The following is a 26,056-nucleotide window of genomic DNA, read 5'->3' as shown; positions in this document are numbered from 1 at the left end:
ACAACTGCCCTGGTGGCTTCGATTACTACCTGCTGAATGTTCTCCGTAGCATAATACTGCCGCCACGGGCCTACGTCTATATGCCGTAGGGATTGGAGAAATCTGTTGGTTAAAACCAAGTAAAAACCGAAAAATCAATTAGCCGCAGCAGAAGTGATGAAATTTATCGTTTCTAAATAAACGTTTTTTTTATAAGAAGGAGTAATTTTTATTCGTAAAATTTGTATTGTTATGAAATATTGCGTCATTATAGGAAATAGGAATGCGATCAGTGCTATTTTAATAACAATACCGACAGGAACAAACACATGCTGAGACAATGATGTCCCTATTGCTGTGTGCAGGGCTTTAAGGTACGCGTGTGCATGCAGTGTGTAAGACTTTCCCCGTGGGCTCTATGCGGTAGTTTCTCGCTATCGTCGCCGAACGTCGATCGTATTTCAGAATGGCAGCAACCCTATTTCAAATGGTTCAAATGGCTCTGAGCACTATGGTACTTAACTTCTGAGGTCATGAGTCCCCTAGAACTTACAACTACTGAAGCCTAACTAACCTAAGGACATCACACACATCCATGCCCGAGGCAGGATTCGAACCTGGGACCGTAGCAGTCGCGCGGTTCCAGACTGTAGCGCCTAGAGCCGCTCGGCCACTCCGGCCGGCAGCAACCCTAGTCTGGAAATTTTTTACGAAGCGACGAAGCAATAAATATTTGTCTGCCATTTGTATGAAATAACAAAAGAGGAACGAAATTATGGTAACAATAATAAATTAAAAACTCAACAGCAATTCATTCATAGTGCGCAATAAAAATAAAAAGTAGTTGATCTGTTGCCTGTGTCAACAACATGTGCCTTTATCTGCTTGTAGCCCTTGAAAGCAGACAAATTAGTACGAAAAAAAAAAGAGTTCTTCAACATAAGTTTTCCCCCTTTAGCACTGTCTACTCGTAATGACCAAACAGTGATATAATCCCCGATACAACGTGATTTTTGAGCCAAGTTTCAAAAAATTAGAATTAAAAGGAGAATACTGATTTTTGTGATATTTAACCACTTATTACTTTTAGATAAAAGCAACTAACGATGGACGGACTAACTTTCTTCTATTTTCCTGTTTAATATTTTGATTCTGTGTGTTTAGAAACAGAGAGAGTAAAAATTTTTCAATCTTAGTTCGATTTCTCCGTTTATTACAGGAAATAATAGGAATAAAAATAATAAGAATAATAGGAATATAAAACCGAAAATAGATTATTTCAGAAACCGACCGTTTTGAATGGTTTTGATAGTCAGGTTAAACTGGCCTGGAAAAACCCCATATAACCGAAAACCGGTTGTTTAAGCAACAACCGCCGTCCCTATTTTTGCGTGGTGCATGTTTTGAGCAACCATTCGCCTAGATTATGGCGTATGCAGACACGACCAACGACCTGGTGTAACAAGAAACGTGACTCATCCAACCAGGCGACACGTTTCCATTGATGCACGGTCCAGTCCTGTCTGTTCTTTGCTCATTGCAATCGTAACTGATGTCGTTCGATCAACATGGGAACATGCAAGGAACGTCTGCTATGGAGTACCACGTCCAACCCTGTGCACTGAACGGTGTGTTCTGAAACACTTGGGCCTAAATCAAGAGAGAACTCTGTCGCCATTTTTGCCACAGAAGGCTGCCTGCCCCGCTTTACAAAGCGGACAAGTCTAGGACCTCCGTCTTCTGTGATGCGGCTTGGACCCACGGTGTTGCTTACTTGTGGTGTCGTCGTTTTTCAAGCGTTTTTCATAGACGCACACGACAGTAGCACGCGAGCAGCAGACCAGCTTCGCTTCGCCAGGCCACAACAATCTGCTGTTTATCACAGTCGCTTATGTTTGTGCATATCCCTAGTTGCGGAGAACAATCGTTTCAGACCCATTTGTATACTTCCCTTACTATCGCCTCCCAGCATCGTCATCAGGGGCATTCAGTCCTGATGTGGCCTGTGGTCGCGATGTTTTAACTTATCGGTGTAAACCTCGATGATTCGGAGCGCAAGATGTCCGGTGAATCTGATGGTAACTATTTCGCTGCTGCACTCAAGAGATGTCTCATGTCGCGAATACGAAGAAATCTTTACATTTCAGTACTCTCCACACCCTTTGGCGAACTCTTTTGGTTCCAGCCTACTTGTGAACCAACAACGAAAAATACTACAGTAACTCTCGCCAATCCCGTGTGGCCTGTTTCCTATGAAGTTTGAAGGGCCAACCACTCCTAGCAGTACTACTTAACAATTCTGCTGCCTGGCAAATCCCACCATATATACGTGATTTGACATCTGATCTTCTCTAAAACGAACAGCTATCCTTAAGACCAGCGACATTTACGCCTCAGTGGGTTGTAAGTAGGCTGTTTAGGTTTTTATGTTGGTAACGCCACGTATTGCCCTGTATGAAAAGCGCTGACTGCGCTGTGTGCTGGTTGGAATATTCGCTTGTGTAGTGTTGGGCAGTTGGATGTGAACAGCACGTAGCGTTGGGCTGTTGGAGGTGAGCCGCCAGCAGTGGTGGATGTCGGGGGAGAGATGCCAGAGTTTTGAGAGTGGACGATCTGGACGTGGAGCCGCCAGCAGTGGTGGATGTGGGGAGAGAGATGCCAAAGTTTTGAAAGCGGACGATCTGGACATGTGCCGGTCAGAAAAAAAGAAATTTGTAAGACTGGATGTCATGATTGACTTCTTAACACTATTAAGGTAAATACATTGTTTGTTCTCTATCAGATTCTTTCATTCGCTAACTATGCCTATTAGTAGTTAGTGCCTTCAGTAGTCAGAATCTTTTATTTAGCTGGCAGCTTCATAATCCTGGCAGGGTCGCCACATGAAACTTCCCCTTTGAATGTAAAGAAAGACTGTGTTGGTAAACTTCTACTTTATTTGATACTGAAACATCTGAGAAACACTCAACGTATTCAGACATTTCTCTCTTTATTTACTCTGATCATCACTAAACTGACACACAATATTTTTAGCGCAACGCTATCTGACTTTCAATAAACCCTACAAAAGAATGGCCCTGACTAATAATAACCTATACCTTTCATGAGTCACTTACAAAAATCTTCGTTACTCGAACTACTGCAATACATCGAGCGCCAATACTGCCAGCTAAATAAAAGATTCTAACTACCGAAGGCACTAACTACTGATAGGTATAGTTAGGAAATGAAAGATTTTGATAGAGAACAAACAATTTATTTACCTTAATAGTGTTCAAAAGTCATTATATATATATATATATATATATATATATATATATATATATATATATCAGTTCATGATATCCAGTCTTACAAATTTCCTTTTTCTGACCGACACACGTCCAGATCGTCCGCTCTCAAAACTCTGGCATCTCTCTCTCCACACCCACCACTGCTGGCGGCTCACCTCCAACAGCCCAACGCTACGCGTTGTTCACATCCAACTGCCCAACACTACACAAGCGAATATTCCAATAATGGGTCCAACCAACCACAGTCTGCACACAGCGCAGTCAGCGATTTTCATACAGAGCACTACATGGCGTTACCAACATAGAAACCTAAACAGCCTACTTACAGGATCTCCGTATTAACACAATGCAACGGAGGTTGCAGATGCTGCCTCAAGCTGACTCCTTATTTATTGGTTCAGAACTTTCCTTTTAACTTACGGGAATAAAAGCACCAGGTTCACACTAAATGTAGTTCGCACTGCAGTGGTGCGACAGGTACAGGTGCTACCATTAGCGCCAGAGTTTGAAAACAGCTCTCGTCCGATACAATCCGTTCTCTGACACTGCCCGACCATCCCCTGTAGCGCTCTTCATGGTAGGGTGAAGTAATTATGACACAATTGTTTCCAAAAATCGCCCTCTGTTTGAGGAATATGCTGCTGCTGCTTTCAAACGTGGCACTACTGCATTGCTCCCTCGTTCACATGAAACAAGTATTTTATTTAAATAGACAGGGCTGACAACACATGAGGTGGAAGGGACTTCATGACATTTCGGAAGTTCCATGCGGCTTTTCGCGGATGATGCTGTAGTATACAGAGAAGTTGCAGCATTAGAAAATTGTAGCGAAATGCAGGAAGATCTGCAGCGGATAGGCACTTGGTGCAGGGAGTGGCAACTGACCCTTAACATAGACAAATGTAATGTATTGCGAATACATAGAAAGAAGGATCCTTTATTGTATGATTATATGATAGCGGAACAAACACTGGTAGCAGTTACTTCTGTAAAATATCTGGGAGTATGCGTGCGGAACGATTTGAAGTGGAATAATCATATAAAATTAATTGTTGGTAAGGCGGGTACCAGGTTGAGATTCATTGGGAGAGAGCTTAGAAAATGTAGTCCATCAACAAAGGAGGTGGCTTACAAAACACTCGTTCGACCTATACTTGAGTGTTGCTCATCAGTGTGGGATCCCTACCAGATCGGTTTGACGGAGGAGATAGAGAAGATCCAAAGAAGAGCGGCGCGTTTCGTCACATGGTTATTTGGTAACCGTGATAGCGTTACGGAGATGTTTAATAAACTCAAGTGGCAGACTCTGCAAGAGAGGCGCTCGGCATCGCGGTGTAGCTTGCTCGCCAGTTTTCGAGAGGGTGCGTTTCTGGACGAGGTATCGAATATATTGCTTCCACCTACTTATACCTCCCGAGGAGATCACGAATGTAAAATTAGAGAGATTAGAGCGCGCACGGAGGCTTTCAGACAGTCGTTCTTCCCGCGAACCATACGCGACTGGAACAGGAAAGGGAGGTAATGACAATGGCACGTAAAGTGCCCTCCGCCACACACCGTTGGGTGGCTTGCGGAGTATAAATGTAGATGAATGTAGATTAAGAAATCGTGTTTCGCGACAGTCACTCCTATTTTAAGACTAAAAGATTGAGATTGGTTTTCAACATTTACTATAGTAAAACCTTGTGAAGTTGAATGCGATTTTTCTGTTTTTTTTTCAGTTTTTGTCAGGTATTTTCAGTTTGTTTGTGTCAGCCAGGTGCAACAGTAGGCAAAAAGGCTGATATCAGTCAGAGTACTTGTTGCCACGGTTTAACTTTCTGTACAGAAGCTATTCGTGCCTTTTGGCACCATATTTTATAAATATTTACGGTTAATAACAAGTTGTATGGTTTGAGAATGGTTGTGTCAGCCCGAAACTGTATATACTGCTGCAAAATTTGTATATCAGTGCAACTGTGTCGGACTAAATAAAAAAAATTAACCAAGGTCCTCAGTACTGAACAGTCCGGACCTACCGCCTCGTGGCATCATACCACGAATCAGCAAAGATTTTTATTTTATAGGGTCGTATTATTAATTATAGGCTCATAAACATATAGATATTTCGTTCTTTTTACCGCTCAAAACTATCAAATAAACAAACTAACCGTTATAGGATGCGTCAAAAACTGATGCATCTCATACTCATGCCTGCGGTCCCCACAGATGTGATAGGCGACTGGTAACTGTGATGCCAAACAATAATGTTATGAATAAACTGGAGGGGAAAAGTAAGAAATAACGAGTATTTGGAAACAACAAGTGACGAAGGATGACGACAAGGAACCAAAAGAAGGGGGCATGTTAGTGGAACCCGAGCTAATACTTGGTTCAAACGGCTCTGAGCACTATGGTACTTAACTTCTGAGGTCATCAGTCACCTATAACTTAGAACTACTTAAACCTAACTAACCTAAGGACATCACACACATCCATGCCCGAGGCAGGATTCGAACCTGCGACCGTAGCGGTCGCGCGGTTCCAGAGCTAATACTTCCCTGAGTGTTTAACTTTATGCTAGAAGACGCGAAAGAGGGAAAATTGCAAAGCCAGAGAAAATTATACGTGCTAAACAGATTATGAAGGACGTTAGGTCAATCAGGTACGTAGGTATTAGGAGACAACTGTCTGAAGACAACTTTAAATAAGTGGTTCACGTCTCCAGAAGTAAGCCTAAAGGCGGCATCCGGAGTATGGCAATCAGTATTTATTTACGAAACATTTTAAAAGGTAAAATGGTTGGTTTTAATTTATGCAGTTAACTTATTACTAAGAAACTCATCGAAATAAAATTTGCCAATGTTTAAACATTAGTTATTCATAGTTTTCGAGCAATACTAAGCAGTTGTAATTATTTTAACTGCCTACTGTGCATAGTGACTTACAATCAGCTTTTCTTGCGTGGGATTCACAGTCATATGAAATATTTTAAAAAACATCATCGTTAACTTTGGGTTCAAATTATTTATTTAGAAATCCACTACTGCAATTTCGGTCCTTAGCCGGTCTGAAGTGGAATGGCGTGAAGAATTTGACATACGCTGAAGCACAAAATTTTTGTTGTTTTCCACTTGAAAACGGCTCATGGTCGATATTGTAACTGTAGAATTCATAAATAAATTATTTTGGTAATCAAAGGCAAATTGATTCTTTTGAAAACATTCCTTCAACTTTCTACTTTTCCACACAAAGCATATTTTTAAACAACTGATTTTAGAGAAGTACTGAACGCAGCAACAAAACGACCCCAGTGAATGTACTTAGCGCTCAATTCTAACAATTCAGTGTTGCAAGTGCCGCTGTAATAGTTATAACGAGACAACAGACAGATTTCCTTACTTCCAGTGTTCTCAATAATTTTGAGGAGTACCATGTGTAAAAGACAAGTGACTCTCGATCTTGTACAGTAGCAGTCCACAGATTTGGCGGAGGAGAGACGCTGCTGGTGTGAGGTGAGCGTGGATTTGCGTAACACCAGACAACTGAAGAACACCATCACGGTTGAAAGACGTCTCACCCGAGAACAATACACACTGTGAGAAGGTTGGTACTACATTACTGCCAAGGATGACAGTCCACCGACAGGACTGGTGTTGTATACGTTCTTTGTGATAGTGGTGCAATTGCTGCTACAACAGTACCCCCGTCCTCACATTGTGTATGCAATTCATCGACGATATGTCAACTGCTTGGACCTACTCCCATGCGATTCGACACTGTAACAATGCTTTGTCGCGAACCTTGGTCAGGTCTCTCAACGACACAGTTTCTCAAAAGTTTCTGTGCACGATTATAAATTTCTTCCAGTGAAGTGACTCTTGTTGCGACAACCAGTGATCACCTGTAGACAAATGTAAACACACCCTTCGACACATTACAGACGATTGTGTATTGTTTCTTAAGATTGCGCCACTAACTTCGCTGTGGCAGGTAGCTGTTTGTTATGAAACATGAGCAGTAGGTAGCCACGGAAAACAAACACATATATACAGGGAGCTTCAGGAGAAACAGCAAATATTTTTGGAGGTGGTAATATAGACTAACTCGAATAAAATATTCTCTATAACATGGGTTTAATATTAATTGGTTACATAGACATTGCTTTTAGAATGTAACCAAAAGCAGAGACAAATGATTACGTTCAAAATCGATTTTCACAAATCCAAAAAATGATTAAAATAATAATTATATCGCTATCAAATGGAATAAATATTAATTTTATTAAGACATCCAATATCAATAACACTTTTTATTATTTTGCAAACCTTCCTCCAACGTCGACGCACTTACGAGTTCACTTTACGATACCACGTGTGAGGTGGTCTTAGCGTTGTTTCGTGAGTGCAGCACTGTTCATAATCGAAAGGATCGATTCATCCCACGTGTTTACTTTTTCTTTACTGACCTCGTCTTTCAGTCATCCCCACAGATAAGGCTCTAAAGTGATAAAAAGATCTTAGTACCCAGCATACGTGACTGTTCCTGACGAGCCATCTACGTCTACGTCACTATTCTTCGATTCACACTTATTTGCCTGGTAGAGGGTTCTTCGAACCACCTTCAGACATTTCTCCACCGTCACATTCTCGAACAGCGAGTAGGAAAAATGAAGACATAAAATCTTTCCGTACCAGCTCCGATTTCTCTTAATTTATTACGATGATCATTTCTCCCTATGCAGGTTGGCGACAGTAAAATATCGTCACATTCAGAGGAGAAATTTGGTGACTGAAATTTCGTGAGAAGATCTCGCTGTAACGCGAAACACTTTTGGTGTAATGATCACCACCCCAACTCGCTATCATATACGTGACACTTTATCCCCTATTTCGCGATAGCATGAAACGAGCTTCCGTTCTTTTGACTTTTTCGATGTCCTCCGTTAATTCTTACTCGTAAGGATACCATAACGCACAGCATTACTCTAGCAGAGGACGAGCAGGCGTAGTGTAAGCCTGCTTTTTAGTAGACCTGCTGCATCTTCTAAGTGTTCTGTCAATAAAACGCAGCCTTTGATTTGGCTTTCCACAACATAGTCTATGCGCTCTTTCCAATTTAAGTTGTTCGTTTCTAAATAAACGAATTTCCATTAATTATTATGAACTGTCACCTTTCTGACAGGAAATCACGAATCAGTCGCACAGGTGAAGCGATTCTCCCGAGGCACGCAATTTAATTAGACGTCTCTTGTGAGGAACGTTATCAAAAGCCTTCTGCAAATCTAGAAATGTGGAATCAATTTGAAATTCCCTGTCGATAGCATTCATTACTTTGTGCGAATAAAGAGCTAGCCGTGTTTCAGAAAAACAATAATTTCTGAATCCGTGCTGACTACGTCTCAATAGACCGTTACCTTCGGGGTAATACAGTATATGCTCAAAAATCCTACTGCAAATCGACGTCAGTGTTATGGGTCTATAATTCATCATATTACTCCCATTTATTATCTTGAGTATTGGAGTGACCTGTGCGACTATCCTATTGATACGCATCTTCCGTCGTGCGAGCGGTTGCATGTGATTGCTAAGTATTGGACTATTGAATGAGCATACTCTAAAAGGAATCTAATTGATAGGCTATCTTAAACAAAAGACTTGCCTTTACTACATGCTTTAAGCTGCTTCGCTACACCGAACATCCAGCCGGGATAAGTTAAGATGATGCATTAACACAACATGTCCAGTCAACTGATTATGTAGAAACCACACCACACATCTATAGAGAAGCGTTCTTGAAATTGTTACTCCACAACGACTCGTGAGTTTTCGACGGACCACTAGAGTGGGTTGTCAGAGTTGCTTATATGGTCACGAGTGAAAGTGGCTTCATCAGTAAATAGTACAAATAAGATTATTCGATGACTTGCAATTAGCCAGTGACAAAGTTCAAATCACTTACCTTCACTTCCTTTTCGTAGGTGTTGAATCGGTAATAAATGATTACGATAGAGGCCGTGAATATACGATGTCTGCCATATGTTTGTTTGTCCAACAGCGACGTGTGCAGAAAGTCTGCCTCTTTTATTTGCACGTTCAGATGAAACATAAATGCACCAGATTCATGCAATTGAGTGAAAACGCGAGGAAACACCGTCGAATCTGGTACCCCATGGTTAACACATCGTCTACCATATTCCTCACAAGCAGCCCTTACAAAACAAGCACACAGAAACTGTACTGGAATACTCGGTATTTGTATTTATGAGTACATGTGAAATGGTAAAGCGATACAGTAGAATTTCTCACCGAAACACAATCACAGTTACGGACCTCGTACCTAAATTCAAGCACAATTTATCAACATCAAAACAAACATCGACAAACAAACACCAAAATGCTAAATGAAAACTTATCTCTGTCATCAGCTGTACCTCTGTAACCAATTAGAATTGGCAAAATGTTATAAGGAATGTTTTATTCGAATTAGTCTATAACTGTTACCTCCTAAATTATTTACTAGTGCACTTAAAACTCGCATGCTATCTCTTGACCATAATATTGTGTCACAATCTCACTAAACAGTCCACAGCACAAAAAATACGTCTACATAATAATACCGTCAGAATCACACCTTGTATTATCAACCTCCTACACGGTGGTACCAGTAGTAAGCCAAATTCCAGCTCCCTGAACTACGACGCATAAATGATCGCACGAACGAGTACGAAAAGACTGCTGATAATAAAAATTTACCAGTTAATCAATACATCGACGATGCCGAGCATAAACGACTACATACTAGAAGACCATCGTGATATATAATCAACAACCTTCTCGCTTGTTTGATGCGGCCCGCCACAAATTTGTCTCCTGGTCTAACTTTGAATCCCAGAGCATCACTTGCAACCTATGTCCTCAATTATATGCTGGATGTATTCCAATCTCTGCCTTGCTCTACAGTTTTTGACCTCAACAGTTCTCTCTAGTACCATGGAGGTTATTCCCTGATGTCTTAACAGATGTTCTATCATTCTGTCCCTTCTTCTTCTCAGTGTTTTCCATATATTCCCTTCTTCGCCGATTCTGCGGAGAAACTCCTCGTTCCCTATCTTATCAGTCCATCTGATTTTCAGCATTCTTCTGTAGCACCACATCTCAAACCCTTCGCTTCTCTTCTGTTCTGGCTTTCCCACTTCGCATGACTCACCACCTACAATGTTGTGCTCCAATCGCACATTCTCAGAAATTTCTTCTTCAAATTAAGACCAGTGTTGGTATCAGTAGACTTCTCTTGGCCAGGAGTGCCGTCTTTGCCTGTGCTAGTATGCTTCTGACGTGCTTCTTGCTTCGTCCACCACGGGGTAATTATGCTTCCAAGGCAGCAGAACTCCTTAACTTCGTCTGATTTACGGTCTGCTATTTTGATGTTAAGTTTCTCGCTTTTCTCATTTTTGCTACATCCTATTACATTTGCGTGTTTCCAGTTTACTCTCTCTCCATATTCTGTGCTCATTAGACTGTTCATTGCATTCAACAGATCCTGTAATTCTTTTTCACAGTCACTGAAGATATCAAAGTCATCAGCCAATTTTATCATTCATATCCTTTCACCCTGAATTTTAATCCCACTCTTTAATCTTTCCTTCATCTTCATCATTGTTTCTTCGATGTTTAGATTGAGCTGTAGGGGTGATATACTGCATTCCTATCTTACGCCCTTTTAATCGGTGGAATTTGTATTTCGATTTTACCGTTCCCTCTTTGTTCTCGAACATATTGTACATCACATATCTTTCGCTACAGCTTACTCTTGTTTTCCTCAGCATTTCGAACATCTTGCACCACCTTACAAGGAACCTCAGTTTCCTTTTCCATTCTTCTCTATATTATTCTTCTTAGCGGCGTACATAAGTTGTTAAGCTGATTGTGTGATAGTTTTCGCACTTATCTGCCCTTGCTATCTTCTGAATTGTGTGGATGATCTTTTTCTGAAAGTTTGATGGTACGTCGTCAGTCCTATAATTTCTACACACCACTGTCAATAGCCGCTCTGTTGCCGCTTCCCCCAATGATTTGAGAAATTCCGTTGGACGGTATCCATCCCACCCGCCTTATTTGATCTCAAGTGTTCCAGACCTCTTTTAGTTTCTGATTTTAGTACTGCATCCCGTATGTCATCTGTATCGAGTCCAGTTTATTCCTCTAACATTCAAAAAAGTCCTCCCCTTCATAAAGGCCTTCAATGAGCCCTTTGCACCTATCACTCTCTCCTCCGCATTTAACAGTGGAATTTTCATTGCAGTCTTAATGTTGCCACCCTTTCTTTTAAGTTCTTGACTTTTCCATATGCTGTCTGTCGTCCGATGATCTATTTTTTTATATTTCTTCATATTTTACTAAAGCCGTTTTGCCTTGGCCACCCTGCATTTGCTATTCATTTCTAAGAGATTTATAGTGCTGTTTTCCTGTCTTTCCCTGAACATCCTTCAGTCGTCGATGAACTGAAGTATTTCATCTATTATTCAAAGTTTCTCCGCAGTTACCTTCCTATTTCATCTATTATTCAAAGTTTCTCCGCAGTTACCTTCCTATTTCATCTATTATTCAAAGTTTCACCGCAGTTACCTTCCTTGTAAGCAAAATTGTCTATCCAGTATCTATGATTGACATTTTTAGAGATGTCCACTTCTCTTGAACTGAGCTGCCTGCTCTGATGTTCCTTGTCTCCGTATCCACATCTTCAGTGAATATCAAACGAGTCTCTTCCTTCCTCAATATTTCAGTACCCTGCTAGCTTCCGTTCTGTTTTTTCGGATGATTCTGTTGAACTTCAGTCTTCTCTTCATCATTCCTAATTTGTGATCTGAGACAATATCTGTCCGACTACGTCGGCCGGTGTTGCCGAACGGTTTTAGACGCTACAGTCTGGAACAGTCCGACCGCTACGGTCGCAGTTTCGAGTCCTGCCTCGGGCATGGATGTGTATGCTGTCCTTAGGTTAGTTTGGTTTAAGTAGTTCTAAGTCTAGGGGACTGATGACCTCAGATGTTAAGTCCCATAGTGCTTAGAGCCATTTGAACCATTTTTATGTCCGACTACAATGTAATCCAGCTGTAATGTTCCCGTGTCTCCCGGTCTTTTACAAGTATACCTCCTCCTATTGTGATTCTTGAACGGAGTATTCGCTGTTACCACCTGAAATTCATTGCCGAGCTCTGTCTTTCCCCTCTCTCATTCTATTTCCAAGCCCGTATTCTCCAGTAACGATTTCTTCTATTTCTTGCAGTACAACCGCGTTCCCCATGAGGATTAGATTTTCACCTCCCCTTAGATACTGAATTAGCGGTTCAGTGTCCTCATATACTTTTTCTGTCTCTTCATCCACTTCTTGTTACGCTAGCATGTAGACCTGGTCTATCAAAAATGGTTCAAATGGCTCTGAGCGCTATGGAACTTAACTTCTAAGGTCATCAGTCCCCTAGAACTTAGAACTACTTAAACTTAACTAACCTAAGGACATCACACACATCCATGCCCGAGGCAGGATTCGAACCTGCGACCGTAGCGGTCGCGCGGCTCCAACCTGTAGCACCTAGAACCGCTCGGCCACCCCGGCCGGCCCCGGTCTATCGTTGCCAGCTTTGGTTTGCTGTCGAATATGACGAGAAGCTGAACGGTTCACAGTAGCTCACTCTCTGCCCTACGTTCTTATTCATGACAAACGCTACCCCCATAATACCAGTTTCTACTGTTGTTGATATTACATTATACGCATGTATACATGTTTATTGTACTAAAAATCCATAAGATAATTGACTACATAAGCCCCGTTATGCCTGGGGGATGAAAGGTAGGAGCAAGGACTTTAGCTCATTTTCGCTATAGGAAAGCGCGGTTTGCTGATTGCGGAACTTACTGTCGTCGCCGGGAAAATCCAAGCGACGCGAGGCAGTGCAGCGCGAGCTGGGAGATAGGGCTGGATGTGTTCCGCGGGAGTCAGAGAACAAAGCGACAGACAGTTTCGGCACAATGAGCGCCTCGCCACAAAAACACACCGAGGGGGCGGCAGCGGCTTCCGGCCTAGCGACAGCAGGCGTGTCGCCCAGCAACCCGACACTGCTGCTGGCACTCCTAGGAAATGTGAGACCCGCTCCAAGCAGCACGCAGTTGGACTGAGCTCCAGCCAGGAGTCCATGATGACTGGGTGTTGTGTGACGTCCTTAGGTTAGTTAGGTTTAAGTAGTTCTAAGTTCTAGGGGACTGATGACCATAGATGTTAAGTCCCATAGTGCTCAGAGCCATTTGAACCATTTTGAGCCAGCCAGGAATCAGCAACGATAAACAGGAGCTGCGGCAGCGCCTCTTCCGGATAATCTACGAACTAGTTTTGGATCGCCCTTAAATCATATATGATTTACATCTGCATCTACATTTATACTCCGCAAGCCACCCAACGGTGTGTGGGGGAGGGCACTTTAAGTGCCACTGTCATTACCTTCCTTTCCTGTTTCAGTCGCGTATGGGTCGCCGGAAGAACGACTGCCGGAAAACCTCTGTGCGCGCTCGAATCTCTCTAATTTTACATTCGTGTTATCCTCGGGAGGTATAAGTACGGGGAAGCAATATATTCGATACCTTATCCAGAAACGCATCCTCTCGAAACCTGGACAGCAAGCTACACCACGATGCAGCACGCCTCCCTTGCAGAGTCTGCCACTTAAGTTTGCTAAACATTTCCGTAACGCTATCACGATTACCAAGTAACCCTGTGACGAAACGCGCCGCTCTTCTTTGGATCTTCTCTATCACCTGTGTCAACCTGACCTGGTACGGATCCCACACTGATGAGCAAGTATAGGAAGAACGAGTGTTTTGTAAGCCACCTCCTTTTTTGATGGACTACATTTTCTGAGGACTCTCCCAATGAATCTCAACCTGGCACCCGCCTTACCAACAATTAATTTTATATGATCATTCCACTTGAAATCGTTCCGAACGCATACTCCCAGATATTTTAGAGAAGTAACTGCTACCAGTGTTTGTTCCGCTATCATATATTCATACAATAAAGGATCCTTCTATGTATTCGCAGTACATTACATTTGTCTATGTTAAGGGTCAGTTGCCACTCCCTGCACCAAGGGCCTATCCGCTGCAGATCTGCCTGCATTTCGCTGCAATTTTCTAATGCTGCAACTTCTCTGTATACTAAAGCATCATCCGCGAAAAGCCGCATGGAACTTCCGACACTATGTACTAGGTCATTTATATATACTGTGAAAAGCAATGGTCCCATAACACTCCCCTGTGGCTCGCCAGAGGTTACTTTAACGTCTGTAGACGTCTCTGCATTGAGAACAACAAGCTGTGTTCTGTTTGCTTAAAACTCTTCAATTCAGCCACACAGATGGTCCGATGTTCCATAGGGTCTTACTTTGTTTATCGGACGACAGTCCGGAACCTTCCGGAAGTCAAGGAAAATGGCATGTACCTGGGAGCCTGTATCTAATATTTTCTGGGTCTCATGAACAAATAAAGCTAGTTGGGTCTCACAGGGTCGCTGTTTCCGGAATCCATGTTGATCCCAACAGAGTAGATACTAGGTTTCGAGAAATGACATGGTACGCGAGCAAAAAACATGTTCTAAAATTCTACAACAGATCGATGTCAGATATATAGGCCTATAGTTTTGCGCATCTGCTCGACGACCCTTCTCGAAAACTGGAACTACCTGTGCTCTTTTCCAATCATTTGGAACCTTCAGTTCCTCTAGAGACTTGCGGTACACGGCTGTTAGAAGGGGGGCAAGTTCTTTCGCGTACTCTGTGTAGAATCGAATTGGTATCCCGTCAGGTCCAGTGGACTTGTCTCTGTTCAGTGATTTCAGTTGCTTTTCTATTCCTTGGACACTTATTTCGATGTCAGCCATTTTTCGTTCGTGCGAGGATTTAGAGAAGGAACTGCAGTGCTGTCTTCCTCTGTGAAACAGCTTTGGGAAAAGGTGTTTAGTATTTCAGATTTGCGCGTGTCATCCTCTGTTTCAATGCCATTATCATCCCAGACTGCCAGACGCAATTACACTGAGATGAAGACGTGGATCATCTGACTGGTGGCGGTATCCATTTGTAAGTGACTTGCGGAATATTGTTCGTTTATCTAAATAGTGTGTGGTCCAGTCACATTAATGTGACCCCTGTCAAAACCCTGAATAACCACCTTTTGTGGCGTGATATCAGTAGGGATGTGGAGCCATGCCGACTCCAGTTGCGTTAGATTTGTCGGTACGAACAGCCCGAACGACGTGATCCCACAGATTCGCAATTGGGCTTAAATCCGAGGAGATTGATGGCTATAGGAGTACGGCAGACTGATCCTGGTGCTCTTTGAACCACGCACGTACATTGCGAGCTGTTTGATACATTGCACTGTCCAGCTAGTAGATGAAATCGTACCGAGGAAAAAACAGACTGCATGTAGTGGTTCAAATGGTTCAAATGGCTGTGAGTACTATGGGACTTAACATCTGAGGTCATCAGTCCCCTAGAACTTAGAACTACTTAAACCTAACTAACCAAAGGACATCACACACATCCATGCCCGAGGCAGGATTCGAATCTGCGACCGTAGCAGTCGCGCAGTTATGGACTGAAGCGCCTAGCTGCATGTAGTGGTGAACATGGTCCTAAGGATAGATGTATACTTGTGTTGAGCAGTTGTGTATTGCAGAATGACAATATCAGCATGGGAATGCCATGGTTTGATCCATTGCGCTTACCAGAATGATGATATCACCTAGGGAATGCCACGAAAATATTCCACTGACCATAAAGCTCACTGCTCCGGTCTGGCCCTTTCCGGTGTTTGTTGCAGGGCCATACACGCCAACAGCCGTAAGTCCAATAGACCACAAGACGTGATTCATCAGGTGGCCGAGCGGTTCTAGGCGCTACAGTCTGAAACCGCGCGACCGCTACGGTCGCAGTTTCGAATCCTGCCTCGGGCATGGATGCATGTGATGTCCTTAGGTTAGTTAGGTTTAAGTAGTTTTAAGTTCTAGGGGACTGATGACCTCAAAAGTTAAGTTCCATAGTGCTCAGAGCCATTTGAACCATTTTGTGATTCATCTGAGAAGGCCACCTGTCGCTATTCAGCGAACGCCCGGTTGGAAATTCCAGTCTCCGTCATCGATGAACGGTAGTCAGCAGGGGTGCATGCAACAGGGGCCTTCTGCGGTGGCCCATAAGCAGCAGCGTTCGCTGAACAGTCGTTAAGGAGATACTGTTGGTAGCCCCTTGGTTCACCTGTGTGATCAGTTGCTCAACAGTTTCTAATCCAGAATGAGATTTTCACTCTGCAGCGGAGTGTGCGCTGATATGAAACTTCCTGGCAGATTAAAACTGTGAGCCGGACCGAGGCTCGAACTCGAGACCTTTGCTTTTCGCGGGCAAGTGGTCTACCAACTGAGATACCCAAGCACAACTCACGCCCCGTCCTCACAGCTTTACTTCTGCCAGTACCTCGTCTCCTACCTTCCAAACTTTACAGAAGCTCTCCTGGAAGTTTGGCAGTTAGGAGACGGGGCGTGAGTCGTGCTTGGGTAGCCCATTTGGTAGAGCACTTGCCCGCGAAAGGCAAAGGTCCCGAGTTCGAGTCTCGGTCCGGCACACAGTTTTAATCTGCCAGGAAGTTTCAGTTGCACATCCAATCACCCGTACAGATCTCTGCAGCTGTCTTTCACCCCTGTCATATAGCACCCGTCATGCATGAGTCGCCTCGGCGCCTGCTTTGGATAGCGCCATTTTGACATGCATGGTATATGTAAACCAGGGTGGCACGCGAACAGTTTACAGAATCCGTCTTAGAGACGCTTCCATCCTCAGCCCGAAAGCCAAAGGACGTCACATAAATCTCTCTGTTTGCGTATTACGACAATGACTATACTGTTTTCCACGTCCCCACGACACGTATTATATACCATCCACTGACAGTGCTGCCCCCTGACGCCTGTAGTGGTTATTGTACGTTAACGTCGAACATAGGCGGTGGTCGCAAATTTCTCATTGATGTGGTGAACTGTAGCTTGCTCTAAATGTAGCGAAATGTAAGTTAATGCAAATGAGGAGGAAAAACAGCTTCGTGATGTTCGAATACGGCATTGGTACTGAATATCTACGCGTGATGTTGCAAAGCGATGTGAAATGGAACGGGCATGCAAGAAGGTAGGAGGGAAGGCGAATGACCGACTTGATTTTTTGAAGGAATTTTATGAAAGTGTGGTTCATCTGTTAAGGAGTCCGCGTTATAGAACACAAGTGCGACTCATTCTTGAGTATTGCTCGAGCGTTTGGAACTCCCACCAGGTCGGATTAGAGGAAGACATCGAAGCAACTGAAAGGCGAGCTCTTGAATTTATTAATGGTAGGCTCGATCAGCACACGGGTATTACGGAGATGCTTCGTCAAACGATGTTGGAATCCCTGGAGCGAAGACGACGTTCTTTTCACATAACATTTAGACAACCTGTATTTGAAGCTGAGTGCAGAAGAATCCTGCTGCCGCCAACGTTCGTTTCGCGTAAGGATCACGAAGACGGGAAAGACTGGGGCTCGTTCTACTTGCGTGTGGAATAGCACAGGAAATAACTAGTAGTGGTACAAGGGACCCCCCAAATGCTTGCAGAGTATCTATGTAAATGTAGAAGCTAAGGAGCGATATCATTGCCAAGCAGTTTGAGAGTATTTATCTGTCTGTAAATATCTCGAATTGAATAATATGAGTCACCATATATCTGTTTCGCAAAAGTACCGAAGCGATAAGGAATACCAGTCAATCCATGATAAGAAGACTGCAGCCCTGCATTGATACCAATGGTCATCATTTCGAACACCTTCTGTAAATGGACGTTCATGCCACCTTTTTGACCTTCGTTTATCTCCAAAGACCTTACTGTTACACATAATTGGAATCGTCTCAGTCCGCAGCTCGTGGTCGTGCGGTAGCGTTCTCGCTTCCCGCGCCCGGGTTCCCGGGTTCGATTCCCGGCGGGGTCAGGGATTTTCTCTGCCTCGTGATGCCTGGGTGTTGTGTGATGTCCTTAGGTTAGTCAGGTTTAAGTAGTTCTATGTTCTAGGGGACAGATGACCATAGATGTTAAGTCCCATAGTGCGCAGAGCCATTTGAACCATTTTGATTTGATTCGTCTCAATAGTCGCTATCAATATAAGTATATAAGTATCAAACTATAGTGTCCTATATAAAAAAAAACAAAGTTGAAAAACAAAGTTGACCTTCATAACTCTGAAGTGAATATACCTAGCAACAAAAAACCAACGTCATATTATGGCCCCCGTAGTCCATTCAACTTTTGTCCCACAAACTTTTCAGTTCCTATCATACTTTCGGAATTATTCTTGGTGGCAATAGTTAGTGACTCACCCTGTATAACAAGACTTCAACGATTCAGGTGGTAGAGGGCAGAACGCAGTATACAGGCAGTCGTCTGTTTGCCGTGTTAGTGTGGCTGTATACGTGGATCTACTGCAGACAGGAAACAGATACCATTAGTGACAGTACCTGTTGTGTACATAAACCACGATTGTGACAGTGCTATGTGGAAAAGAGTTACCACGAGATGAAAAAGCAAAAATCGGTGCGCACATAGAAATGAAACTTTCTAATCGTCAAATCACCAAGAAGTTCAACTGTTCAAGTAGTGATTGATAATTTCGTTGGACTGGACGCACGATATGGACAGACCGTAAAATGTGAGCTACGTAGAAAATTATTTGAGGCATCGAAACGGTTGACTTTGCGCAAAACAAAGACAAAAACCGTTACTCCTCTCAACTTGTCGCTGATTCACAGCTGCTAGGAACGCTAGACGTGTACGACACACTTTGTCAAATGACAAACGTCTTGCATTCAAGAAACGACAGCAGAAACCTGCTCGAACACCAAAACATAAACAGCCTAGATTGGGGTTTGCTCAAAAGCATATGTCATAGAATTCAGAATGGGATAAAGTAATCCCCAGTGATAAGAAGAAGTTTAACTTAGATGGGATGGATGAAATTCAGTATTATTGGCACCATCCGAGGAAGACAATGGTAGGTAAAATTGAGCAGAAATTTTTGTGGTGGAAGTGTTAAGATTTGGGCAGCGTTCTTCGCTAAAGGTAAATTGCTTGCCTCAACACTACAATGAATTCTAACTTGTGCACTGATATGCTAGAGACAAAAAAAAAAAAAATTATTCAAATGGCTCTGAGCACTATGGGACTTAACATCTGAGGTCATCAGTCCCCTAGAACTTAGAACTACTTAAACCTAACTAACCTAAGGACATCACACACATCCATGCCCGAGGCAGGATTCGAACCTGCGACCGTAGCAGTCGCGCGGTTCCAGACTGAAGCGCCTTTAACAGCGTGGCCACACTGGCCGGCATGCTAGAGACAGAATTGATTACAATGTACAAGGGCCTCGAGAATGAAAGTCTAATGTTTCAACAAGATAATGCATCTGCACTTGTTTCTTCTACAACCAATAAGTGGTTTGAAGATAAAGATATCGATATCTTGCGCGGCTTGCACGTAGCCTCGATATGAACCCTGTGGAAAACCATTGGTAAATATTAAAACGCGTAACATACGTTCGAATATCCATAATAGAAATAGACGATTCTGGACGTCAGCTAGTATAATATATATTAAAAAATGACGAAATTCCTCCAGCTGTATTAAGGTGTTGGTTTTATTGGCGACTAGTTTCGATGCTGTTACAACATCATCTTCAGGCCCATACTTGTTGACAGTTACTGTACGTGTCTAACACTAGTAGTCAGTGGTGAGATAGACTACCTGCCTTCCGCATGGAACACGCCTATCTCACCACTGACTACTAGTGTTAGACACATACAGTTGCTGTCAACAAGCATGGACCTGAAATGATGTTGTAACAACATCGAAACTAGTCACCAATAAAACCAATACCTTAATACAGCTGGAGGAATTTCGTCATTTTTTAACATACGTAACGTATGTTTCTGAGTGGGGTCAGTCTTCAGCAAAACACTATTTTGTTTTTGTCCCAGACATGTTTCACTGCAGTTGCAGCACCATCAGTGTTTTTTTATTGTTATGGCTGTTAAACACAGGATTACTGTTTAAATACATACAAATATTAGTTTCTAAATCGTAACTGCAGGTTTCTGAAGAGCACATAAAATTGTATGTTCATACCTTCCTACCACATGGTGCGGTTTTCCTGCTGTAGCAGGAAACCTGTAATTACGATTTAGAAACTAATATTTTTATGTATTTAAACAGTAAAGAACATTTCTTATGTTTAACAGCCATAACAATAAAAAACCACTGATGATACTGCAACTGCAGTGAAACATGTCTGGGACAAAAACAAAATAGTGTTTCGCTAAAGGCGGACCACACTCAGAAACACATGTTATTGTTAAAGCAAACGCAGACAAAACAGCTTCACCATCAAGATTATGACTATAACGCGCGTTTATCGCAATGAAATGCAATGTGGGCTGAAAAGTGCGATACGAGAGAAGAGGGTGACAATTTTACTGCGAGAACAATAAACCTTAACAGAATCAGTGACGAAGAGAATTTTTGAGGTGATTAGGAAGAAAAGAGGTTGGACAAAGTACTAACAATGCAATAACGCAATAGGACAGTGAGTGCCTTAATAACAGTTTCCACTTAGGAAATGCAAACGCCTTGTTACACGTGTTATGAAAAAAAATTATGTACACTAGTGGACATTAAAACTGCTACACCACGAAGATGAGTGCTACAGACGCGAAATTCAACCGACAGGAAGAAGATGCTGTGATATGCAAATGATTAGCTTTTCACAGAATTCACACAAGGTTGGCGCCGGCGGCGACACCTACAACGTGCTGACATGAGGAAAGTTTCCAACCCATTTCTCATACACAAACAGCAGTTGACCGGCGTTGCCTGGTGAAACGTTGTTATGATGCCTCGTGCAAGGAGAAGAAATGCGTACCATCACGTTTCCGACTTTGATAAAGGTCGGATTTTAGCCTATCGCGATTGCGGTTTATCGTATCGCGACATTGTTGCTCGCGTTGATCGAGATCCAGTGACTGTTAGCAGAATATGGAATCGGTAGGTTCAGGAGGGTAATACGGAACGCCGTGCTGGATCCCAACGGCCTCGTATCACTAGCAGTCGAGATGACAGGCATCTTATCCGCATGGCTGTAACGGATCGTGCAGCCACGTCTCGATCCCTCAGTCAACAGATGGGGATGTTTGCAAGACAACAACCATCTGCAGGAACAGTTCGACGACGTTTGCAGCAGCACGGACTATCAGCTCGGAGACTATGGCTGCGGTTACCCTTGACGCTGCATCACAGACAGGAGCGCCTGCGATGGGGTACTCAACGACGAACCTGGGTGCAAGAATGGCAAAACGTCATTTTTTCGGATGAATCCAGGTTCTGTTTATAGCATCATGATGGACGTATCCGTGTTTGGCGACATCGCGGTGAACGCACACTGAAAGCGTGTATTCGACATCGCCATACTGGCGTATCACCCGGCGTGATGGTATGGGGTGTCATTGGTTACACGTATCGGTCACCTCTTGTTCGCATTGACGGCACTTTGAACAGAGGACGTTACATTTCGGATGTGTTACGACCCGTGGCTGTACCCTTCATTCGATCCCTGTGAAACCCTACATTTCAGCAAGATAATGCACCACCACATGTTGCAGGTCCTGTACGGGCCTTTACAGAAAATGTTCGACTGCTGCCCTGGGCAGCACATTCTCCAGATCTCTCTCCAACTGAAAACGTCTGGTAATGGTGGCCAAGCAAGAGGCTCGTCACAATACGCCAGTCACTACTCTTGATGAACTGTGGTATCGTGTTGAAGCTGCATGAGCAGCTGTACCTGTACACGCCATCCAAGCTACGTTTGACTCAATGCCCAGGCGTATCAAGGCCGTTATTGCGGCCAGAGGTGGTTGTTCTGGGTACTGATTTCTCAGGATCTATGCACCCAAATTGCGTGAAAATGTAATCATATGTCAGTTCTAGTATAATATATTTGTCCAGTGAATACCAGTTTATCATCTGCATTTCTTCTTGATGTAGCAATTTTAATGGCCAGTAGTGTAATTCCGCCATGACTGTTTTTTCTTATATGTGTATAGTACTTGAATAGTAAATTCGATACAGTATGCTATAGATATCGTACTACTACTGCCGGAGGAACCCCGCCTTTACGCTGCTTTCCACTACTGTAGGCCGTGCCTCTGCCGTGGCACTCCCCTATCCTACCCTAGACAGGAGAGCAGCTGAGCGCATGCGCGCCTGGTACCGGATAGCGGGCGTCTCCCGCGGTACGGGGCGTTGCTGTAGCGACTGCTGCTGCTGGCGCTATCGGGCCATCGCGTCTCCCATTACCGACATGTTAGCCTGCCCCGCCGCCTCAAACGACGCCGCCCGCCCACGCGCCTGGCCCGGATCCACTTACGGCCGTAACGCGATCCCTCACAGTCATCAACGAACGGTGATTAATCGCAGGTGTTATGAGCGGGGCACTGGTTTTTATGAAGGTTGGAGATCGACACTGAAATAATAGCTTTTAAAAGGTCGTAGCCACATCCGGTAGTCAACGAAACGTTTCCTACTGAAAGATGCCTTTACACCTACGTCTATGCACCTCAAGCCACGGTGCGTGACGGAGGGTACTTTTAATACCACTGTCGGTTTTCCATTGACATGTTACAGTCGTGAATGGTGTCTGTGAAGGACGATTAAAGGGAGGTCTCCTTTGTGTGTGCGTGCGTGCGTCTGTGCGTGTGTGTATGTGTGTGTCTGTGTGTGTGTGTGTGTGTGTGTGTGTGTGTGTCAATCTATTGACTGGTCTGATGTGGCCTGCCACGAATTCCTCTCCCGTGCCAAGCTCTTCATCTCATCGCAGAGCAGCACTTACACCTAAATGGTTCAAATGGCTCTGAGCACTATGGGACTCAACTGCTGAGGTCATTAATCCCCTAGAACTTAGAACTAGTTAAACCTAACTAACCTAAGGACATCACAAACATCCATGCCCGAGGCAGGATTCGAACCTGCGACCGTAGCGGTCTTGCGGTTCCAGATTGCAGCGCCTTTAACCGCACGGCCACTTCGGCCGGCTTACACCTAAATCCTCAGTTTTTTGTTAGACATACTAAAGTCTCTATAGCTACCTCTGGTGCCATGGAGAGTATTCCCTGATGGCTTAACACATGTCCTATTATCCCGTTCTTCTTTCTTGCCAGCGTGTTTTAATTTACATTTCTTCCCCGATTCTGCGGAGAACTTCCTCACCTGCGAGGTGGCCCAGTTGTAGCACACTGGACTCGCATTCGGGAGGACGACGGTTCAATCTCGCGTCCGGCCATCCTGATTTAGGTTTCCCGTGATTTCCCTAAATCGCTCCAGGCAAATGCCGGGATGGTTCCTTTGAAAGGGCACGGCCGACATCCTTGCCTAATCCGACGAAACCGAGGACCTCGCTGTCTCCCCCTAATAACCCAACCCCCCCAAGAACCTCCTCACTCCTTATCTTTTCCTGATTTCCCACAGCCCATGATTCACCATCGTACATTACTGTAATCCAAACGCTCATTCTTAGAAGTTTCTTCCCCAGATTAAGTCTGAAGTTTCATAGAAGCAGAATTGTCATTATTTTATCCATTTTGGAATTGTACTGGGCAGGAATTCCCTCTATGACTGTGCTAATCTGCTTTTTGTTTCTTCATTGCCCCCGTCTGTCATGTGTTATTTTTCTTCCAAGCTAGCAGAACTGCTTAACATCGTCTACTTTGTGGTCCCCAATATTAATGTTAAATTTATAGCTGATTTCATTCCTGCTGTTCCTCATTAATTTCGTCTTTCTTCGATTTATTCTGTCTATTTTCTGTACTCATTAGACTGGTCATCCTATTCAATAGATGTTGTGATTCTTCTATATCTTCAATGAGAATAACAACGACATCAGGGAAACTTATCTTTGACATCGTTTCACCCTGAATTTTAATCTCATTACTGAAACTTCCTTTTATTTCCTTCATTGCTTCTTATACGTATTGGTTGAAGAGTAGGGTCTAAAAACTGCATTGATGTCTTATGTCTTACACCCTTTTCAACCCAGCACTTCGTTCTTGGTCTTCCAGCCTTGCTGTTACCTATTGGTTCTTGTACACTTGTAAAAAAAAAAAAAGCTTCAAATGGCTCGGAGCTCTATGGGACTTAACATCTAAGGTCATCAGTCCCCTAGAACTTAGCACTACTTAAACCTAACTAACCGAAGGACATCACACACATCCATGCCCGAGACAGGATTCGAACCTACGACCGGAGCAGCAGCGTGGTTCCGGACTGATGCGTCTAGAACCGCCCGGACACAGCGGCCGGCTTGGTAGCTTCTCCAGAGGCACACGTGATCTTAGACCCGCTGTAGCAGTCGGCTCCCAATCGCTCCTGGCGACACGACAGGTACAAAATTTGTGTCCCTGGACGATGTTCGGTCTGCCACCGCTGCTCGCAAAGTGCGTCTGTCTTGGCGTGAGCCTTTACTACGCGGACTCCAGAACGTGGCCTACGGGTGTGGGAATGCTCCACAGACCACAGCTGAAAGCAGCGATATGCGACCGATATATCGTGCCCAACATGCGTAGCAATCCGTCGAAATGTCCATTCAACTTGCTGGAGGCCTAGAAGTGACCCTGTTCAAATGGTTGAAGATGTTCATGAGGAGGATGCACTCGTCGGTGGGACACAGTTGTACCCTAGAATGAATGTTCCGTTGTTCTCCTCTAAACACAGCACAGTTACCGTCTGCAGACTCAAAACACAGGCTGCACAGAGCGCCGTCTGATCGACAATGACGGTGACAAACGAGTCACTAACACTGCAACACTGCAACCCACCAGTACTCACTTATTATACGCAGGTGCCACTGAACACATTCGTTGAGAGTGCTGAATTTTTTTTTCCGGCAGTATACTTCATAATGAATGGATTATAACTTCATTTTAAAATTTTAAATTCGATAATTATATGAAACAATGAAAAAGGCTCCAGAAGCTGTCAGATAGGCAAGCTGAAACTGTGATTGTGCACCATTCCAGACGTTAAGCAATATGCACACAGAACGTGCGCAGGCCGCCTTACAGACATGAGGCACAGTATTAGGCAGCACATTCATTTCGGCATGATCCAACATTAGACAGCGGACTACGTGTGCCTTTTCGGCTTTTATACGGTTCACTCCAATGTCGTCGACCTGTGATACCCTGAGGAAACGCACGATTCTGTTCTTTCTGTAGAACGTTGCAGAGCGAGTCCGCTGTCTTTGGGGCTCAACAGCCAGCGTGCGCACTTAGGTCCCAATGACGACAAAAGCTGTGAGAATCTTTCGAGTGAATGGGGCGAGCGTCTCGTATTACTGAATGGAGCAGGAAGGCACGGAAAAAAGGAATGACGGCAATTGAGCAGGAAAACAAAGCCCACCGAATTACTTAGATAAATTAAGAGAGACTCTCACGAAGTCGTTCCTGCTTCACGGGTTTATTGACAAAGGCGACGGTAAGTTTCGAGAATCTGGGACAATGGGACGGATCGTAGGCGGACGGATAAGGAGGATGACGAAACTAAGCAAAAAAAAAGGTCGATACAAATACGACAGCACGCGCTACCTTATATGCTCCACAACGCCAAGCATAAAAAAGGAATTTTTCCGGGGTCTCGTACCTCGC

This window comes from Schistocerca piceifrons, chromosome 6 (assembly GCF_021461385.2).
Source record: "Schistocerca piceifrons isolate TAMUIC-IGC-003096 chromosome 6, iqSchPice1.1, whole genome shotgun sequence".
NCBI classification, from domain to species: Eukaryota; Metazoa; Arthropoda; class Insecta; order Orthoptera; family Acrididae; genus Schistocerca; species Schistocerca piceifrons.
This window is presented reverse-complemented; position numbering follows the sequence as displayed.